General features: G+C 38.2%; 1 long non-coding RNA gene across 1 annotated transcript; it reads right to left on the reverse strand.

The window, feature by feature from the left end:
- Positions 1 to 18,843: 18,843 nt before the first annotated feature.
- LOC308193652 lies at positions 18,844 to 20,692 on the reverse strand. The gene is made up of 2 exons (XR_013949838.1): positions 19,256 to 20,692; positions 18,844 to 19,100 (listed from the first exon to the last, which is right to left on the reverse strand). It is a non-coding gene; the product is annotated as an uncharacterized lncRNA (long non-coding RNA).

Below are 20,692 nucleotides of genomic sequence, written 5' to 3' on the forward strand. Positions count from 1 at the left end.
TCAATCAAGACAGTTCTGCTCCTGGAATATATATTTTCTTCACAGAAAACAAAAACAACCTTTGCCCTATTTAACCTGAAAGCCCAGAGATACACAGCAGAAATAAAATGTTGAGAAGGGTGAACGGTGCATTTTTGCTATAGCCACGAGAATGTTGGAAATAAAATTTGCATTTAAAAATGGTGCAAAGAAATAAAAATACAGAAAAACTTAACTATGCCTAAGACCTTAACTATGCCCCATAGTGTCACTGTGCATACATACATGGCTATCAGATAATAACACTTCTAATCTCAGTAAAGTTTGCAATGATTTCTAAAGACAGCTTTGAATTTTCCATTTTTCCTGTCTCATGTTGCTGTAAAGTGGACTTAGCTGGACTGCATCCCCTCATTCTTTTTGCTATAACTCCAAATTCCTTAGAACTATAACCAACACCTATTTTCCTCTGCCTTTTAATACTTATTTTATTTGTAGAAGGTAATAGTTTATGCCCTCTCCACTCTGGACAGATAGATGACGTTTTGCAGTAGTATCTAAATATCATTTTATGTTGGAAGTAGCATGGTCTCCAGAAGAAGGTCAGATGGTTTTATGCCAGGTATTAGGGGAGTTAAAAGAAACACTGTTACTAGGGAGAAATGATACCTGACAAGGCAGAATAAGAAATAATAGAAATTGGTTGAGCTCCATGTTTTAAACAAATTATAGTAGTTAAAACGAATAAAGACAACAAGCTTGCCTTATGCATTCCTTGTTTTAAAGAAGTTAGTCCCAGCAAAATCAATTTCATTTCTGGACACTGGTAGGTTTGTTGAGCTTAAATCAGCAATCCACAGGAGATAGAGAAGCTTCTGCAAAACGAAATTCAACCCAGTTTACCACGATGAGTGGGTCAAAAGAGGAAGCAATGAAAGGGCAGCTCCAGTAATAGCAGCAGATGTGAGCGGTGTGAGTGTGAGAGAGGAATGACTGATCAAGGGGAGCCTTTAACACAACAGAGAAGGACTCTGACTTCACTGATCTGTCCAGCTGTGATCACCTGACCTGAATGCTAATATTCAAAATACAAAATTATTTCATGTTTTATGGAACTTTTCTTACCTGTTGTTTTCCATCTGGTGGTGCTTGTGTTATTCCAGATCCAGCAGTACAGGCAACCCTACACTCTGGCCCATAAAACCTCAGAGTTATGATACGTTTTTTATTAAAGTCCCCACTGAGGACCACTGCACAAATGTTTGAATGAACAGGAATTCTATAGTGTGTTTAAACACCAGTAAAAACAACTTGGAAACTTGCTGTGTGGTATTACAAGTTATGATCCATGCCAGGTGTTAAATGCTATTCTTGTTTCATGAAATAGGAAAAACCCTGTTGCACCATGCAGCCACTGCATGTCACTATTAAGACAGAGCAATAGAGAAAGGTTTCAGAAAGATTTATAAATTTCTAGTGAAGATGGATGCCACTGTCAGAAGGGTAAAAGCTGCTCCTGTACATATATATTCATATATTGTTTAAACCCCAAACAGTTGAAGTGCTCAGAAGAGTTCACAGTCCACTCTGCTACACAATTTAGATTGTGTAGGGTTTTCCATGCATTTGTTATGTATTTAAGTGTGTGTTAAACCATTAGATCCCAAGAAAATCATAGTCATTCATGATTCATTGAGTCATTCATATCTGAAAGTTGTGACCTAGCACCACTGTATTTTCTTGGGTTGAGATATGTTCCTCCTACAAAATATATAAAGTATTATCCATGGGCAATTACCCACTTCTAACCATATTTCAGAAGAAGCACTTTTAGCAATATAAATTATTCATATTATATAATGCTGCATACAAGTACTCTACTCTGTCAGAAACTCAGCCTTTTTTGTTTCGAGTTGTTTTGTTTGTTTGTTTGTTTTTTATTTTATTTTACATGAGGGCAAAACTCTCTTTAAATCCACATCACAGCAGTTTGCTTCAGCATTCTGGACTCCTTAGGGGTGCAGATTTCCAACTGGCATAAAGGAAAATACATAGGTCAGTATGGTAGATCAGTGTAATTAAGAACTATAGAGCAGGTGTGAGAGGAAATTTTGACCTTATAAGAATATATCATGCTTTCAAAGGCAATTTTTGAAATTTATTTTATATTATTTTATTCCTATACTTGAATCAATTATTGATGCCAATGTATTTCTTAAATTGTAGGACCTGGAAAAGTTTCTTGTCTACATGTTTTGGAGCACTGTGGTCTGGCTCCATGTCGAGGTAAGACTCAGGTCTCTAGCATCCCTCCATCTTGCTTCTTTTCCTCCTGCACTGGGGAGAAAAGCAGGATTTGAATGGGAAGGGAGGTCTCCCAGCTTGGAGAAGTGGGGCATCGAGAACCTGCCTCTGTTAGTTCACACCTGCTGCACAAACACAATGACAAAATCAATGCAAGTTGTGGCTCCTCTGTGCCATGTTGGACAAATATAGATTAAAAACATCCCCACTGTGAAGTGCTTATGCTCACACCTGAGATAGTACACAATATGATGATATTTGATCGCTCTGAGAAGTTGGATTATATTTTCCCACCTTCGGCCCCAATTTACCTTGTCACAGTCATTTTGCTATGAATTGTTTTATAAGCATTCACAGAGCAGTGGTTGTTATCCCTAGCAGTACTTTTCTGAGGAAGTTAGGCATCACCATTGCAGGGAATGTTCTAACAATCGTATTAATTCACTAGCTTTATATGAAAACCTTGATACTGATCTTATAAATAGTTCCTGCTAATGCATTTTGGGTGAAATGCTGCCAGGTTTTAGTGATGCAAATTAGGATGACTGTAAAATTGTTACTTAGCGGTTTTGTTAAATGTAAATTTGCAGTGTTGGATAGTGTCATTCTGTTTCTTGCCGTATGTTCAAACTAAAAGGCAGAACCATGCTCATTTGTATAATGTTAATATCTTCTTGCTTAACTTTTATAACATTCTGCACAAATTAACGTAAGATCCTAATAATCAGGCCAGCTATTAAAGAATTCTGTGATGTGTTCCAAAATGAAGTGTGTAACGCCTATTGGGTTCACACAATAATTACAGTCTGACTGCCGTCTGCTCTTCTCATCACAGTGACACCTGCTAACAAATATGTTGCTAACTGTGTTTGCAGCATTACAAATAGGTAGGTGCTCATTGGCTGCTACAGGGCGAGGGCACTTGGCCTATGTACCCACCAGTGGAAGGTGATTTAGCAAGTCTGCTTTGATGATCCGCTTTTCACAGTGTGAGACTGTATTTTGCACCCTAGAATTCCCAGGTACAGTGTCACAGTGCAGTTACTTCTCTTCACCTCTCCCATTTCCTGCTGTTGCATTCTTTTGTGGTTGCAGGTTCTTATTTTTTATTTAAATTTTAATTAATTAATTAATTAATTAATTATTTTTTTATTTGGGGGGTGGGTAGAGTGGATGGGGATGATTATTGGCATTTCTGCAGAAAAGCATTTAAACAATTTGGGAAACGGGGCCGAAAACTTCCTTTTGTGTATGTCAATGTGCATAAGCGTGTGTGTGAGGGAGGGAGAAAGAGCAAGAGGGAAAAAGATTCCTGCTTTACCATTGCAGCTGTATGTAGGCAGTATTTAACTACATATGGACTGACGTGGAATAAAAACATTAGGAACACCCTTTCAGAAAAAATCACATGCCCTTTCTGGAAACATTCTAATGGACTAAAATGTGCTTGTGCAAATACTTGTAGATGATGAAAGAGCTAATTGTAAACATTGGTGAAATAAATTCAGGACATATTAAAAGCGTAATGTCTAGTTCTATACAATGGACAGGGTCATCCCTGGCCCTCAACCTACTGTAGAAAGTCTAAGATCTGGATTCAACTTTGAAAGTTAAATTGGTGTAGTCAAATATTCCAATGTCTTTATTATCGTCTCTTTTATTTATTTGTTTATGAGTGTCTCATTTAAATTCCAAATACAAAATCATAACCTCAGAATAATAGAATCTTCATGAAGCAGCAGCTTCATGTTGCTTGCTACACTCCAGATAGTCAGTGATTAAATATCCCCAATGAGTATTCTCAGGAAATAGCTCTTATATAGTTATAGGATATATGCTGACTTCCTTACTGCTTCTGACTGCTTCTTTTGGATTACTAGAAAGAAACTTTTCAAAATCAGGTTCTTAGTTTTTCAGAAATGTGTGACATAGGAAAGTTAAATTTGCAGAGTGAAAAGAAAAACTGCATCTGTGGATTTGCACGTAGAATGGGGTGTTTTAGTGTTTTTGTTTGTTTTTCCATGAAACTGCATTGTCCGTATAATATATTGAAAATTTGGTGATTCAGGCACAAAGCAGTCTGAGGAAAAACTTGAGATTTGATGACTAAAAAGTCTGGTCACAAAATCTGAAGAATACTTGCGTAGATGGTTGTTTTCATAATCCACAATGTATTGGAAAAAAGAGCTGAGAAAAAAAGGGTAGATTTATGAACTGTTTGATCTCAAAAGTAGCTTTCAGTTCAACTCAAGACCTTCAAGGTTTGTCTTGCTAATACTTGAACTATTGTAGTGTGAACACTTTAAAGTGTAGTTCAACTTATTTTGATGTAAGATGTAAAAGTAGCCCTCCTCCTGACTCCATTATCACTGATTTTTACATTTCAGATAAATCCTGCAAGGTAGAGAAAAAAAAGAAATCAGTAAAAAAAAGCCCTCTGTACTCACTTTGACATGCAATCGTCACTCTTTCTCTTACTAGCCCTTGTGTTATTGTTCATAACAGCGATTCTGAAGGATGAATTAAGGCTGCACTTACACTTCTGCAGCCCACTGTTTTCAGATGGTGCTGTCCTTGTAACGGAGACTGATAAGCCAGGTGTCTCTGAAATACTCTGAGAGCAATGAAGATTGAACAGAACCATAGGTATAATTTGGCCTAAGCTTTTACTATTAATTTGCACTATTTAAACTCCTCCTTCTGTGGTTTCCAACCATTAAATTTGCTGATGCATATTTTATATTTCAAAAAATTTCAAGTCACTGTCACTGTGAAATACAAAAGAACTGCCAAAGAACACCAAATGCTGTAAAAGCAATTTACGTCTTTCTGCCTTTTAAAAAAAGGGTCATTTAAAAAGGCTAGGAGTGTGAGCAAGGTACTCCACATCTTTGGCTCTTGTGAAAGGTCTTTCATAGGGAGCATATGAGTAAGTCCCAGAGGCTTAGCTTTCTCATTAAGAAGATGTAATGGATCTTCTTACCTTCTGAGCTTCCGCCAGTTTATTCTACCTCATTTTTATCTATTTTTTTAACTGAAGAAACTTTGTTTCTGTTGCTTCCTCACGTTTTTCTCCACTACTTTATATCCTCCCTTACATCTAACTGTGAAAAACTGAAGCTGGAAAACTAAACGGTAAAAATATCTAGAAAATTCCCAAGCCTAGTCCTACTCAGGACAGATACTTACTTTCTAAGAGTCAATCATCCTAACACCCATAAGGTAAAGTGGGAATGACAGATGGTGGCATGCCTCACTCTAAATTTAGGCTGGTTAGATAAATTGCCAGCTAGGCAATCTATCTAACCTATCTAATTCTCTTCTGGCTTGGTCTGGACCAGGAACAACCATTCCCTCAGCCATTGTGTCCAGAAGCTTAGGAGACTTCCAAAGAATTTAATACTAGTGGAGGATTATTCTCAATATCCAGAGATGCATAAAATCCCAGTGGATATAGAAAAGGGTTGGTGCTGATACATATGCTATTTTTTACTGAGGAGTATTTTTAATCTATTTGAACTATGTAAGTGAACTGAGATACTAAATGACTTTCTTACAGCACCTCACTTTATGAATATTCTAATTTAACCAGACTGATTTGTAATTTTTCCACTTTATTGCTGAATGGTTTAAGATCAAGCACATCAAATGTGAAAAATAAAACCTAACTAAACAGTTTGAGATTTAAAAAATTCATGATGGATTTTTAAATCCAGATGAACAATTGCTTTCATAATCTTATCATTTGTTCTTGATTCATTTTTTCCCAAAGAAATTCATAAAGGATTTAAATTTTATAACATTCAAAGGACAGAAATGTTCAGGATTTAAGTGATTTAAATTCATACTCAACAGGAGACTGAATGACACGGGGATTGTTGCTGGAGTGTGCAGTCTATCACCTCCATGGCATTGGGTTTATCCATCTTTAAAGGTGCTTATCTATGTCCATAATAGTGGAATCTGTTAGTTCCAATCAAATACAGAACAGATTGTAGTATGTAATGGTTAATCAGAGGTGTATGGCAGTCAGAATTAAGAAAAAATACATCAACACTTGCCAACAGATTTCACGCATTAGAATGTGAGACAACACAGCTATTTCATCATCATGCTATCATAAGCATAGGTAAAGAGATAAAACTGATGTGAGATATTATGGTGGGAAACTGTTGGTACGTGCTGTTTTTTTAATGGAAACAACTCTGAGGTATGACTTGGTGGTTCAAATCTTGGTGTCCATGTCAAACAACCTCCCCTCCCTACTTCTTCAGGGACAATGATTGACAAGCTCAGCAAAGACACCAAGGGTTGACTGAACATGGAGACTGAAAAATGCATTCATCTTTGGAAGTGCTATAAGTAGGTCAGGGTTGAGACATGTTGACAAGATAGCTTACGGAAAATTGCACTGCCTGCAACATATCTGTAATTTGGATAAATTGAGAAGTTCAGTCCCATATGATACCAATCCAGCTTCTTTCAGAAGGCTGAAATCAATTTTAGAAGATAAAAATTCATTTCTATAAGTTACCGTAAGACACCTGGTGAATACTATACAAAACCATTTACATTTCTAAGCTACATAAATGCAGAGACAGATTTGAGTATTTTTTCTTCATTTTGGCACACTGAAAAATATTATATTCTTTAGAATATAATATTATTTCATACTTACAGGTACAGCATTGTACTTTTGATTAATAGGATGTTTGTCAACAACAGCTGTCTACCTCTTACTCAGTTATTTCACCTCAGCCACTGTTGCTAAAATTACTTTTCTGGTACTTAGGTTTCACTGATCACTCTTTATATAATTGATTCTGATAAAATCAGATAAGATAAATACTTCAGGATAAGATTTTGAAGGCTTGATATTATAAGATTTATTTTAAGTAAAATGAATTTTATTTTTAAAGGGTTGTCTAGATGTAATTTTTTTTTTTTTTTATCAACAGTGTTGAAATGTTACTGTTACTTTATCCAGAAAAAGAAAAGGAATGTCCTCTAATATATTGAGCCTTTTAGCTGAACGTGTCTCTCGAACCTGTTATCCCAGTGCTTAGCATCCTGATTTCACAATCTTGCAATTAAATCATGACCTTTCCCACACGACAAAGTTGTTGTCTTTAATAATCTTTTTTTTTTTTTTTTAAAGACTCATGGCTAAAATGTCATCTCAAGTCTTATTTCCTATTCCTCATCTGTAATTTGGCAAATAAGAATAGAACTCAGAAAAGGTTATCCATTATCGGTTACATACTTTAGCTCAGAAGCATCTTGCATTGGCAAGAAGCTGATGATCTGCCAGATCTTTTCCACTTCCGACTTCTAAACTATATTAAAATTTAGATCCTGTAAATCAACTGCAATAGAAAGAGTCTCTCTTTAATTAATGGCCTAGATGTATGTCAGATACACTGCACCACACAAAATGCTCCATCCCATCATATTATTTCTGAATCTGTGATTTGTACGTTAAATAGTTTAGGAACACAAATAACTGACTCAGCTTTCTTTTCCTAACGATGCATGAAGACCAAAGCACAGCTGTGTCAGAGGGATCTCCCAATAATCAGTGTCATATAGTCATAGCTTTCTTTCTCCTTCCTTCGTCCTCTAGGGAAATTACACTGTTCTTTTTGGGAGCTTATTTCTTCTCTGGTATTGAATCTGCTGTATTGACTAGCGCTTTGTGGGATGGGGGAGAGAAGAGGCTTTTAGAGAACCATGGCTCCCCTCCAGCTGTGTCTTGCTGACCAAAATGTAAATAGTGTAAAAGAGTGAATAGCGACACTAGATAGCTGGTCAATGAAAAGGGTACTCACACATTTGTGCTAGGAAAGTCACCCTCTTTGATCCCTTTCATGCTCATTTCAGTCTCATATCTAACTCAACTCATCTGCTGTCCAGTCTCTCAAAATGACCTTAAGTTGTTCTTATTTGATGTTTAGTTTATCTAAATATAGAGAATTCATATGGCTATTCAAATCACTTATTCCTTTGATGAGAAGAAAATTTTCTAAAATCAAACTCCCTCAAATAGGTCTAGAACTGTGAAGTATAATTTTAGATAAAATACGAGCATAGTATTTTATCAGTAAAGTCATGTCACACTTTTTGGCTTAGAAGACAGGGAATTTGGATGCATGTAAAAAGCATGCAAAAGTTACACGTGGATAAAAAGTGTACATATTGACTTTATGGCATGAATATTAAGTGTCATCTTTGCAATGCTTTTGGCCTTATGATCTCCTTACAGACTTATACATGGGTGTATATCCCACAAATGCAAGCCCTTATCTTTAAAGCCAAGTATATCCACCAGGGCTGTAAATGCTTATATGTCCTAGAACAGGACATAAAAGGCAAAGTAGTCACAGTTTCCTGGTTTTGTATCTATATAAACGTTGGTTAATGGACTCTGTGGGGAGGGAAGGGGAACCAAAGGCAACATGGGATCTGTCTACCCAAAAGTGTCTCAGAGAACTTTCATTATAAAATAATCTTTCTTCCTCCAGCAGTGGTCCACCTCGATCCCTCTGTAGGCAACTAACTACCAATTACCTCACAAGAAGACAGGCAATAAAATGTTAATTAGATAAACAACTCTAGGGGACCTCATCTAGAAGTTTTCCTGAAGCAATATTTGGTGAGCATATGAACTGAACTCAATAGCTGCCCTGCATAGCTAAGAAGTAGGGGTTGCCCTAAAACGAGCTACAGATGTTGCCTGAGCCTTAGTAAAGTGAACCCTAATTGAGAGGGGAGGGACAGTTTGTTCAATACATGTGAGACCCTCATACAGTTTGAAACCCCTGTGAAAGCCTCTGGGAAGAAAAAAAGTCCCCCTAGATTTATTACCAAAAGCTACAAAAAGCCTGAGAGATTCTCAAAATGGCTTTGTTCTAGAAAGATGAAAGGACATAGCTCTACGAACATCAAGTGTATGAAGTTTAGTCTCTGTGGGAGAGTCATGAAGCTTGGGAAAAATACTGGTAAATGTATAAACTTATTTGAATAAAAACCCTAAAAAACTTTCACACACACAAAAAATTCTGGACTGTAGGGAATAAGCTGATGAGGGACTTACCAAAGTCTGCATTTTGCACATTCTGCAAGACGAAGTGATAACTACCGCAAGTGCTGTTGTGTTGGGAGATGATAAAGTGATGATACGTATTCAGAAAGGAGGTACATCAAGAAAACACCACAATATTCAATTGCAGATAAAACAGATAAAAATCCATAATTTTTTTTTTAGGGGAAAAAAAAAAGTGGTGAAATGCGAAAGATCTTAACCTGCAGAAATTTATGTAAACAACAGTGAAAATACAGCCCAGTAGAGCTGACACCAGTTCTAGCATACGCCATGTAATTTACTGAGGAACATTTCTTAATTCTTTTAGTTTGTTTACTCCTTCCTTCTGTATTTGAATGTGATATATGTATGGTTTTTTCATATAGCTTCTCAATATTTTATGGAATTAGGGTGGTAGAGGGAACCAGGACAAAAGAAAATTTGGTTCCATTCTTAGCTCTGCTGAGTAGCTTTGGCAAAGTTACTTTAATGTTCTATGCTTTGGTCTCCAAATGTATAAAAGGAAGCTAATAATCTTTTTTATGAAGTGCTTCAAGATCTCCAAATAAAAGGGACGATATCAAAGCATGGCATTATTATTATTATTACTTGAACAGATTGAGATATTTCAGAGATAATACCTAGTTATTTCACAGAAAAAAAATTAAAAATGGAGAACAAAAGATCAGAAGATTGAATGTACCTCTGAACAGACAGGAGAAAAAGCACTTCCTTTATATACAAATCTTGCAGACATCTTTTTGTCCTGGATCAAAGTCTCCTGAACTGCTCACAAATAGAAGTCCTTTAGTGATCTTGACTCTATGATATCAGGTTTGGAGATGGGGGTCTGGGAATACGGGAATAAGGCCAAATTTGTTCTATAGTTTTTTTTTTGTGTGTGTGTGTGTGTGTGTGTGAGCTATGGTAGAAATCACTCAGAACCTCGAGGAGAGAAGCAATGCTAGAAAGAAACCTTTAAACATGAGTTTTCCTGCTACATATAAAACATACATTATACTTCCAAACTCCTAAATTTAGTCTATGATGAGGGGATAGCTATATAGGTAGTTTCAGAACACTATCTCTGCCCCAGACCTAAAAGTCAGTCTAGCCCTTATGCTTCATTTACAAGGGTATAGTTTAGTTCTGTCTGAACACCAATGCAAGGTAGTAGTACCACAGCAGCTCTTTTGGCAGATGGGTGAAGTTATGAACCAGTAGCAAGCTATCACAGAGGACTAACTTCAGCATTAGAGACACCTCTTTTGATATTTCCATCAGAAATTAACTTTATATATCATGCCTTCTGACATCTGCTTTGCCAATGACTCGTGAACTGAGCTGCGATTCCTGTTGGCAAGAAAGGCATTTAGCCTTTCGGTATTCAAAACCACAGCTGACACATGGGCAAAGCAGATTTTAAAGTCTGGAGCTCAAGTGTCAGCCCTGAGACCTGTGTCTCAACACTCATTTGAGACTCAAAGGCTGATTTGTTTATTCCCTTGAAGGGTTATTGCATGTTTTCTCTCCTTTTGTCAGTAGGCTCTAGAATTGCTTACAACAGCAACAAAAGCTATATGGAGCTGAGTAGTTGCTGGGTGGACAGTGCTGAGTTTTTGAGCTCTTGTGACTAAAGACTATATACCTACAGAGTAACCTTGTCAGAAATGTTTCAAAAATAATTCTTTTTAACTTGTCTTTCTGTAGAACCGAGTCTTAAGTGTTTCTGTCTGCCAGTCTGTGTACATTATCTACCTATCTAGACAAGATTTAAACACAATTTGCAGTTGGCTGGCAGTTTTAATACTCGTAAGATTCTTAAAAAGTTCATGAAAATAGACTGCTAGGAGTGGGGGGACATTCTAGTGTTAGCCTGAAGGAAAACTTTCAGCAGTAGACAGGTGCTTGTCACACCAGAGAACCTGCCCAGGAGACAAGTGCTGTGATGCCCCAATGACACAAACATCAGTCATGGCTCCTCTACAGAGAGACACTGAGTGGCCTGACCATAGGACACAAATTGCTGAGAAGCCAAGCTTCACTAATGACACTCTTCCTGGACCTACTGAAGCAAAGTAAAACAGCAATAGGATGCTAAGCTCCAGAATTTCTTGTCCCGTTCTGGAAGCAGAGGAAAATAACTGAAGGAATGAAGTGACAGCTGCAAAACAGGCAGAAGAAAAAAAAAAAAAAGGCCTAGGAGCAGATCTGACACAACTACCTTGATCAATGTTTGCTTGCAAACGAAGATTTATATTCCTTGTTGTTTATATCAAGAACCTGAAGTGAAATACTGACCACTGTGAAGCTGGTGACAGATCTCCCATAACCAGAATTTCATCCTGGTTCTTTTCTGTAGACTTTTCCGTGATTTGTGGTATGTTAATAGCAAAGGGAAGTTAAAATGCTCCGAATCAGGAAAAATATTTTACAGAGCTAGGTAATTTGAGAAACATCTTTCATCAGTTAAGGTTTGAGCTTCTCCCAGTAATAACAAGAACTTGATCAAGCATGAACACTCCCTAGCTATCTATAGATTTGTACTACACAACCTCAGAAATGTCATTGGCACACTTCACAGTATAATCAATACATTCTTTTTAACCTTTGCGCAAGAAGGTTGGGATGCAGACTAAGATTGATAAAAAGACTCTCCCACAGTGTGAAGGGTGCAAAATTAGAGAAAAAGCAGAACTGTGTGATTTTGCTAGTGTAGTGCACAATCTGAAACCTGCTATGTTCACTCCCAGGGGCTTCATGTTTGAGTGTAAGTGCAAGTTTGAGTCCAACCCAAACTTCCAGAGCAGATAATCCAGATGCTCTTTCTCTTCTGGTCCCAAATTCTTTTTCCTTGGAGGCATCAGTGTCTTGCCACTCTCCTCTCTTTCATGAAGCTTTTTTTGTGCTCTCCACCATCATTCTTAACATCTGAAGAGATTCTATTACTATTTTTATTAGTTGTGATGTCTGAGAGAGACATCACAACTAATAGGCCTGCTGCTCCCCTTTCCATCTCTAGGGCCTGTGAGAGCAATGGGGATCATTTTCTGTGATGGAAAATAGGTCATTAGAAGTTCTCCCATAGGTACTCTACTGAGGGAAGAATAAGAAGCACCTCAGATTGCTAGAGCTTTTACCTAGTGAATTCCACAAGGTTTTCTCACAGCTGGCCAACAGGAAAAAAAAAAACAACCACATTATAATCTCCACAATATGATGTTTTTTATGAATCTGAGAACAGCTGAAGTGCTTAGCAAGTGTTTTTCTTCTCCTGCTGTCTTATTAGAGGGCAAGGATTTCTTGACTGTTGACCCTGTCCCCCATCAAAAAAAAATCTGCTGTGCCAAAAGAAATGTGCAAGTGACTGTGATGGGACCTTGTAATGACATTACAGGATTGTGTCTTGAATATTGGCATTGAGTACTTACAGCACATACTGAGTGAGCCCAAAAAGGAGCCTGATCCTGTCCAGGTATAAAGACAGGGTCTTGTCCCTGTTAACACTCTTAAGGACTTCTCAGCTCATTTCTGAACCTGTATATTGTCACTTGGCCCCAAACTAACTACTTTTCACGAGCAAACCAGTTTTGGCTACAGTCAATATTTTAATATCAGAATCTGACTGATGCAGTTAATAACATATCACTACCATTTACAGATATATAGGAAGTTCAGTGATAAAATATCTATTTTATTCATGTACAAGTTAATCTCCACATTGCAGTTTACAATTGTTTCCAGGAAACTTCTTGAAAAGCAAAGAGTCATTTGGAGGAATAAGGAGAATACTAAAACGTATTAACTGGAAGTCTTTATATCTTGCTTGTTGTCTGCTGACCAGTGTCTGGTAGAAACAATAGGCAAGAAAAACTGACACAATAATGATTATCTCTCTTTTTTTTTTTTTAAATGAAATTGTAAGCTATTTCTTGCCATGTTAAATGGATGTTGTATGGTCTGTGCCAGTGCCTTTTGTACAAGTTAATTTTGTAAGTGGTCTACAAACGTAGTTGCTTATTATTTGCTCTTTACAGATCCTGTTACGTTACAGTTTGCAAATGAAGGAAGTACAATAGGCAAAGGAGGGAAGCCGTCTGCAAATCAGGAATCGAGGAGATAATATTTTAAATCATGAATGACGCAGAAGCAACCCACTTAGTAATGTGCCACAAAGTAACAGAGAAATATTTGGCAGCTGTGAGGAAAACAATAATAACTAGATAACTTTCGGTTTGACACGTTATTCTCAGAGGCAAAAGAAATAACTCATTTAGGATTTCAAATTACATAATTGACACCCCAAAAATTAAGTAGTCTAAGAAAACTGTGGTCAGTAATTTTTTAACCAGGTTGCAGAGCTGGACAAATTAGCCAAGTAATTGGAATTCTGCTGAAATACGCACATAATTTTGTTGTCTTCAGTAACTAAAAGAGATCTGCATGTTTCTGTATTGAAATATTATTTACTTGTTGATTTGTAAATGATACAGATTTTGGATATTGTGACAGACAACTGTCATTATAATTACCATTTTATTATTTTACAATTTATTAATTTTACCATTTTATTACCATTATTATTATTATTAGCTAACTAAACTCCATGGTGTGTTTGTGTGTGTGTGTGTGTGTGTACATGTATATGTATAGAGTATTGATGGAGAATTTATCATGTGTTATTTTATTTTTTAAAGAAGCAAAATAATTTCTCATTTGTCAAGTACAAGACAAAGCACAAAACAAAACAAAGTAGTGAATATCTTGAAGTCTTCCTGAAAATAGGAACTGTTTGAAAATCTCTATGTAAGTTTAAGGTAGTCAAAGTGCTCTGAGACAAAAATATTCTCAGAAAATTTGCTGTCACTGTAAAACATGACAATTAGTCATGAGAAAGAATGAAAGTAGAAACAAAAGTCTTTGATGCATGTTGAAAGTAAACAAAGAAGGTTAGGAAATGCATTGCTAATCCGGGAAAGAAACAAGTATGTTCAGCTGCAAATCCCGCTTTTAAATAACATACCGATATAAGGAGATCTCCTTCACTCACTCTTTTCTTTTATATATTCTGCTTATATAAATGCATCTTTACCTCTATGTGTATGAATACATATGTACATGTATATACAATCTAACTTGCAGTGTGAGACAGTTGAATACACATTTATGTTTTAATTCCAGCATCTTATCAAATTTGCTCTTTTTTTCCTTTTTTTTTTTTTTTTTCCTTTGCCCAGTGTTTTGCACATCAGGTAAATTTCCAAATAAATTAATGGATGAGCTGCTAGCGACTAAAATGGAATCAGTATTTCACCTCAGCATGACATGGTTTGCTTCCTTCCAGCTAGCATTAAATAGCATGCAACAAATAAAGACACATTGCAGTGGAACCAACCACAATTGTTTCTTCAGTCTATGTACATGACAAATACCCTAAAAGAAGATGTATAAGGATTCTCTTATACTAAATTTAGTATAGGAAATCTTTAATAACTAGCACTGACTATAATTTCCTCCTTTAGACTCTTCTGTTTCGATGTTTCATAAATCCTTGTATTGATTAGCTTTATGTGGAATATTGTACAGCTCTAAACACAAGAAATTAAACTGAGTGGCAGGTGAATTTTAGCACAGTCCTTCCAGTCAACTGTAGTGGGTTTACATACAAAGTTTTTGGTAGTGAGGGGCTGCAGGGGTGCCTTCTGTGAGAAGAATACAGCAGCTGCCCCATGTTAGATAAGAGACAGTTTCAGCAGGCTCCCAAGGGACCCACTGCTGCCCAAGCGCGGAGCCAATAAGCGATGTTGTTTGTGTCTCTGTGAGACCATATTTAAGAAAGTGAAAAAAAAAATGCGGCACAACAGCAGCTGGGAGAGAGGAGTGAGCACCAGCCCTGCAGCCCCCCAGGTCAGTGCAGCAGGAGGGCAGGAGGTGCTCCAGGCAGGCAGCAGCAGTTCCCCTGCGGCCTGTGGAGAGGCCCCTGGTGGAGCAGGCTGTCCCCCTGCAGCCCATGGGTCCCACACGGAGCAGATCTCCACGCTGCAGCCCGTGGAGGAGCCCCCGGTGGAGCAGGTGGATGTGGCCTGGAGGAGGCTGCGGCCCATGGAGAGCCCCCGCAGGAGCAGGCCCCGGGCCGGAGCTGCAGCCCGTGGAGAGGAGCCCACGCAGGAGCAGGGGGTCTGGGGGGAGCTGCCGCCCGTGGGGGACCCGTGCTGGAGCAGTTTGCTCCTGGGGGATGGACCCCGTGGTACGGAGCCGTGTGGGAGCAGTTGTTGAAGAGCTGCTGCCTGTGGACAGCCCCCGCAGGCTCAGTTCGGGCAGGACGGCATCCCGTGGGAGGGACCCCGCGTGGAGCAGGGGCAGAGAGGGACCCTGAAGGAGAGGCGGAGACGAAATGGTACAGGCTGCCCACAGCCCCGATTCCCCCATTCCCCCATTCGCCTGCACCACTTGGGGTGGAGGAGGTGGAAGATGGTGGATGGGGAGATTGTGTTTTTGGTTCCTTTCCTTTCGTTTCTCATTACTCTAGCTTATTAGTGATAGGCGATAAATTTTAGTAGTTTCCCAACTCTGAGTCTGTTTTGTCCATGACGATAATTGTTGAGTGATCTCCCTGTCCTTATCTCAGTCCTTGAACCCTTTTCATTGCATTTTTCTCCCCCTTTCCTTTTGAGGAGGGGGAGTGAGAGAGCGGTTGTGGTGGAGCTCAGCAGCCTGCCTGAGTAAAACCACCATACCAACACAGCAAAACGACAAATCAAGAAACTGAAACACACAAGGTATAAATCCAAATATATACAAAGGAATATTAATACCAGTAAATGAGTTAACTGTTAAAGTTCTAATGTTGTTTTTGTTGAGTTTCCCAACAGAGAAAAATACTTTGGATATACTTATGGCACATATTAATACTTGGTTATAAGAATTTAATGCATTTACTAAGATGTGCAAATAAAATTAAATAATGGAGTATATGTAAAAATAAAAAGTAAGCTAGGACAGCTACTTAACAGACATCTGAGGTAGTTGGTGTGAATCTTTCCCACGCAGATTTTTCTAGTTGGAAAGATCCCTTATGTTTATTTTCTCTGACCTCCTCCTGTTTGGGCTTTGAACTCAATTACTTGTGCTTAGCACTTCAAGGCACTAAATTACACTGCAAACCATACCCTATCTCCACTTTTTGCCACGAGGTCTACTTTTTATATACTCCAAAAATATTTGTGCTTGATTTTAATTGTATGAGTAGTCTCAAATTAATAAATTAATCCACTGAGACCTTTCTTTGGCTGAAAATATATGAAAATATTTTGCAGGAAACCAAACTGTTTGAGAGAACATCCTGAAAATGACTGATGCTGACTTGACAAGGAAGGGTCTTGAAAGATTCCATCCTCAAGTGCTTTTAACTGCCTTTTAAATAAATGTGGTTGTAGACTGAAATCATCAACACAGTAAAAACAAACTTCTGTACAGACCACTGTATTTACAAAGACCTCTTTACAGATGAAAGGCCCACTGGCTGCTTTTTGGCTCAACATGACCAGCAGAAAAGGCTAAGGATCAGGGGGACCATGGGTGAACATGAATTTAATCTGCAAGCAGCCTGCTTACAAGATCAAATGGCCTCCTTGTCTTTTGGGGTATACTATTCTTGCAGCTCAATTTTTGTCAAGTTTTGCATTGTGTTTAGCTGGGAAAATGACAAAGTTTAGATCATTTTATGCATTTTTTTTTACCATTTCACATTTACATGGGAGTCACCAGAAACAACGAGCAAAGTCAGAGAAGCCTCCATCCCTCTCATACTGTCTAATCCAGCAACTCTTGTAGCCTAGGAACCAAACAGATTTTTCCTCCATTCGATATTATACTATATTTTTTCAACAAACTAGAGTGTGCCACAATGTCCTGATGGTAACTGCCTACTGAAATGCTGTTCTGTTTCTGTCTTTGCTGTTTCATGTGCAATGTGGTTGAAAACTGACTTAAAGTTTTGGCTTTGGGGAGATTAAATTCATTTTTGGCACAGAGCAGTTCTATACTGAATGAGGAAAGAAAGGACATGAAAGTACTGAATTTCAAGCTTTAACATGATTTTTTGTTGTTGGAAATTTTGAAGTTGTCAAAAAGAGAAAACTGAAGATTTTGATCAAGAATAACAATGAATGTTGTTTTCACATTTTTACTGCTCTAAGTCTGGCTATCTGCAGAAGAGAAAAATTTTAAAAAGTGTTAATATTTCCGGAAAAAAAAACACAGCATACGTTCAGTTTATTTTAGATTGGAAGGACTATTCAGAATAATGGATGTTCTCAGCAAGCAAAAAGAAAGAATATATCCATGTCTCCAAAGAGCCATTAGCAGAGAAAAATAGAGCTACATCTTGAAGGCATTTTAAAATTTGTAATCCTAGGAAAAAATATCTAACTGCAGCTCTAGCGCCCCCCCAAAAAAAATTATTATTTTTTTAAAATTTGCAGTCAATTTTGCTGTATACATGTGTTTTTAAACCTAGGATTAAACCAGATTTTGGTTGTATAAAGCAAACTTTCTATCCCAATGACTTTAGACACCATACAAAATTGGAATAGTAATATGATCGAAATACTGTAAAAAATTAACATAATATCTGAGAACATATATTGTATGTGTAGACTATTTTAGTAGTGAATAAAGTTATCTGATTACTACATTGATGCAAATATATTTATTTTGTTTCTGGTGTGCTGGGAACTCGTACAAACAGCCCTACATGAACCTCCATGTATCAGACAAGAGACTCAAGGAAATGTGGAAATGTCTAAAACCTTTATTAAGGTTACCAAGTCAAGGACACAGGCCCAAGGTGATGTTTAGGATCTGTGTTGGGTTTTCCTCCAGAGACATTATATATACACCCAGCAGTTCAAACTGGATCCAAATTAAATGTGGTGACAAAATTACGCTAATGTTAAACCAGCAAAAGCACCTAGTTCCAAGCTTGTGTCAACCTTATGTTTCTTTGTTGGCTTCAGGAATAATCCTTGGGCAGGACTGAAGCCCAAGTGTACGAACTGAAAATTTATGGACAATTTTTCTCCCCAAAACTTGTTAACAATTTGGTTTGGCAGAAGGAGTTTAAAATAAATCAGCATTGTCACTGTGGTACTGTGTTGATTTCCCAGTTCTAGGAACCCTTAAGCTGGATTTACTTTGTCATCAAACACTGGCCATAACCTCCTTACTCATGTCTTCTGATGCAATCTGTAATGAGACAAAAATATATTATTATTTTTCCCTGGGATCCCTTCCTCCTTCAGGGTGCAATGTAGATAATGGCCATGCAATGAACAGCTCACTTTTTAGCTATCTGGCACCTTCTCATTGTTTTTCATGGCTTTGTGCCTTACTTACCACTCCAAAACCTCTCATTTGAAGACAAAACTACCTAATTTACTTGTGCCTTTTTATTTTACAGTCTGACTGCTTCTCAGATATACACTAAATTTGTGTTCATTATATTCTTGGAATTTGAGGGTTATGATTATTATTCACATTTTCTGAGTGCAGAAGCAGGGTATGGGAAGATCAAGATCCAGTTTGTACATTAACTCTGTGTTCCTAGCTCAGGTGTTTAGGGTCTGTGTTTTTTTTTTTTCTCCAGAGGTGATGTTGGCATTCCACTGTACAGTGCTTCATGCAAAGTACAGCTCCCATAATTGATTCTGATTGCAGGTGTGACTGCTCCAAAGCTCTGTAAATCAAAACCCAAGGTGTACAATGAGGAACCCAGAAAGCATAGAAAAAAGGCAGCATTCCCTAGCTTCTCAAATCTTTCATCTCCTACGAGAGCATTGATTTTCAGAGGTGATTGGGCCTCCTCTGAAGGATCACCTGCTCAAAGTTTACCTTAAGTGACTTTACCAGCATCTTGGAGGAGTTCTGTGGCAGAGACTTGGATAGAATTAGGTCTGCTGGTCAGCATTTTTTTGGCAATAATTAGTGCCTTTCCCTGTCTTTTCCTGCTGTCTCTATGTCAGCCTGCATGTCTTCGCACCAGCCAAAATAGGGACCATAACGAGAGCAACACCCTTCATTACTTAACTCTGATTCATCCCTACTGCAGGTGCATCCCATGCCTCAAACGATACAGGCGAAAAAATAACAAGCAATCAGATAACTCAAGAGTGTATCATAACGCATGTAAAAGGGGGTGTGCATGTAAGCATTAAGGTTACCCGGGCAGCACAGATTCTGGCATTTCTTAACTTTAGAGTGATTCAGATAGTAACGGTGACAACTGGAGCTGCTCATAACATTTTTTTTTTTTTTTGAAAATGCTGCTCTGCTGAAAGTTGGAAACAGTCTGCATAGATGTGAGGATTTTAACCACTAGACTGTTGGTAAACAGCCTGCCGGGGTCCCACTAATTCCTTTGCCTGGCTGTAAGCTAGGCTCAGTACTCCTGCACAGGTTTCAGAGGTCCTGCCTCCAGGATCAGCTCCACAAGCATGTAATGGCACCCCTGGTGTTACACCTGAAGGAAGAGAGATAACTAGGAAAGTGGGACAAGGCTCAGTTTTACCCAGCTCTGATAGCTTATGTGTACTTTCTAAAATTTTCTGAGTTACCCTTCTGCTTTTTTATCTCTTATTACTTAGGAGTAAACTGAATCTTGCTCTCCTTTCAGTCTTCAATAATCAATCCCATTGCTTGATATCACACTGATACAGGAAGGGCTGGAAAGCAACCCACCATTCTGCCCTTTGCTTTGTGATCCGGAGGACTGTCACTGTAGGCAGCATGGAACCTGGGAACACTGGTCCCAGAAGCAGACAGGGTCATGGTGGCAGCAAGTTCACTGTTATGTACTTACCAGGAGCAGAGGAGCAACAATATTCAGAAATCCTCATTTGCATTTCAGCCTTAGGAGGCAATAGAGTTTTGTGGGCTCAGCCTCTCCTCAACCTCAAGGGCTTTTCCTATTCCCCTTCCAATGTATTTCACCCCTCGTCTCTTTTCCCAGCCCCATGATCCCAATTTAACTAGTCTAAATGCCATTCTTCCTGTCTCTCTCCTGTGCTAATCTGTTGCCCTCATAAATCTTCATCCCATCTTTCTGGTATTTCCTTTTCTCTATCTCTTCTTTCTTCTTTCCTGCACCTTTGTAGGGTAGGATGTCACCTCTCCCTCCTTCAGCCACAATTCCAGCTTCAGTTTCTTTCTCTTTGCTGTCCCCTTCTTCTGCCATCAGTGAACTTGTTTGAAATTCCCTGTGTCATCTGCACTGCAACTAAAGAGAAAGCTTGGGAGACAGACTCCCAGCCTGAACCCACAGCAGACACC

The sequence above is a fragment of the Anser brachyrhynchus genome, assembly GCF_964034855.1.
Source record: "Anser brachyrhynchus genome assembly, chromosome: 3".
Classification (NCBI taxonomy): domain Eukaryota; kingdom Metazoa; phylum Chordata; class Aves; order Anseriformes; family Anatidae; genus Anser; species Anser brachyrhynchus.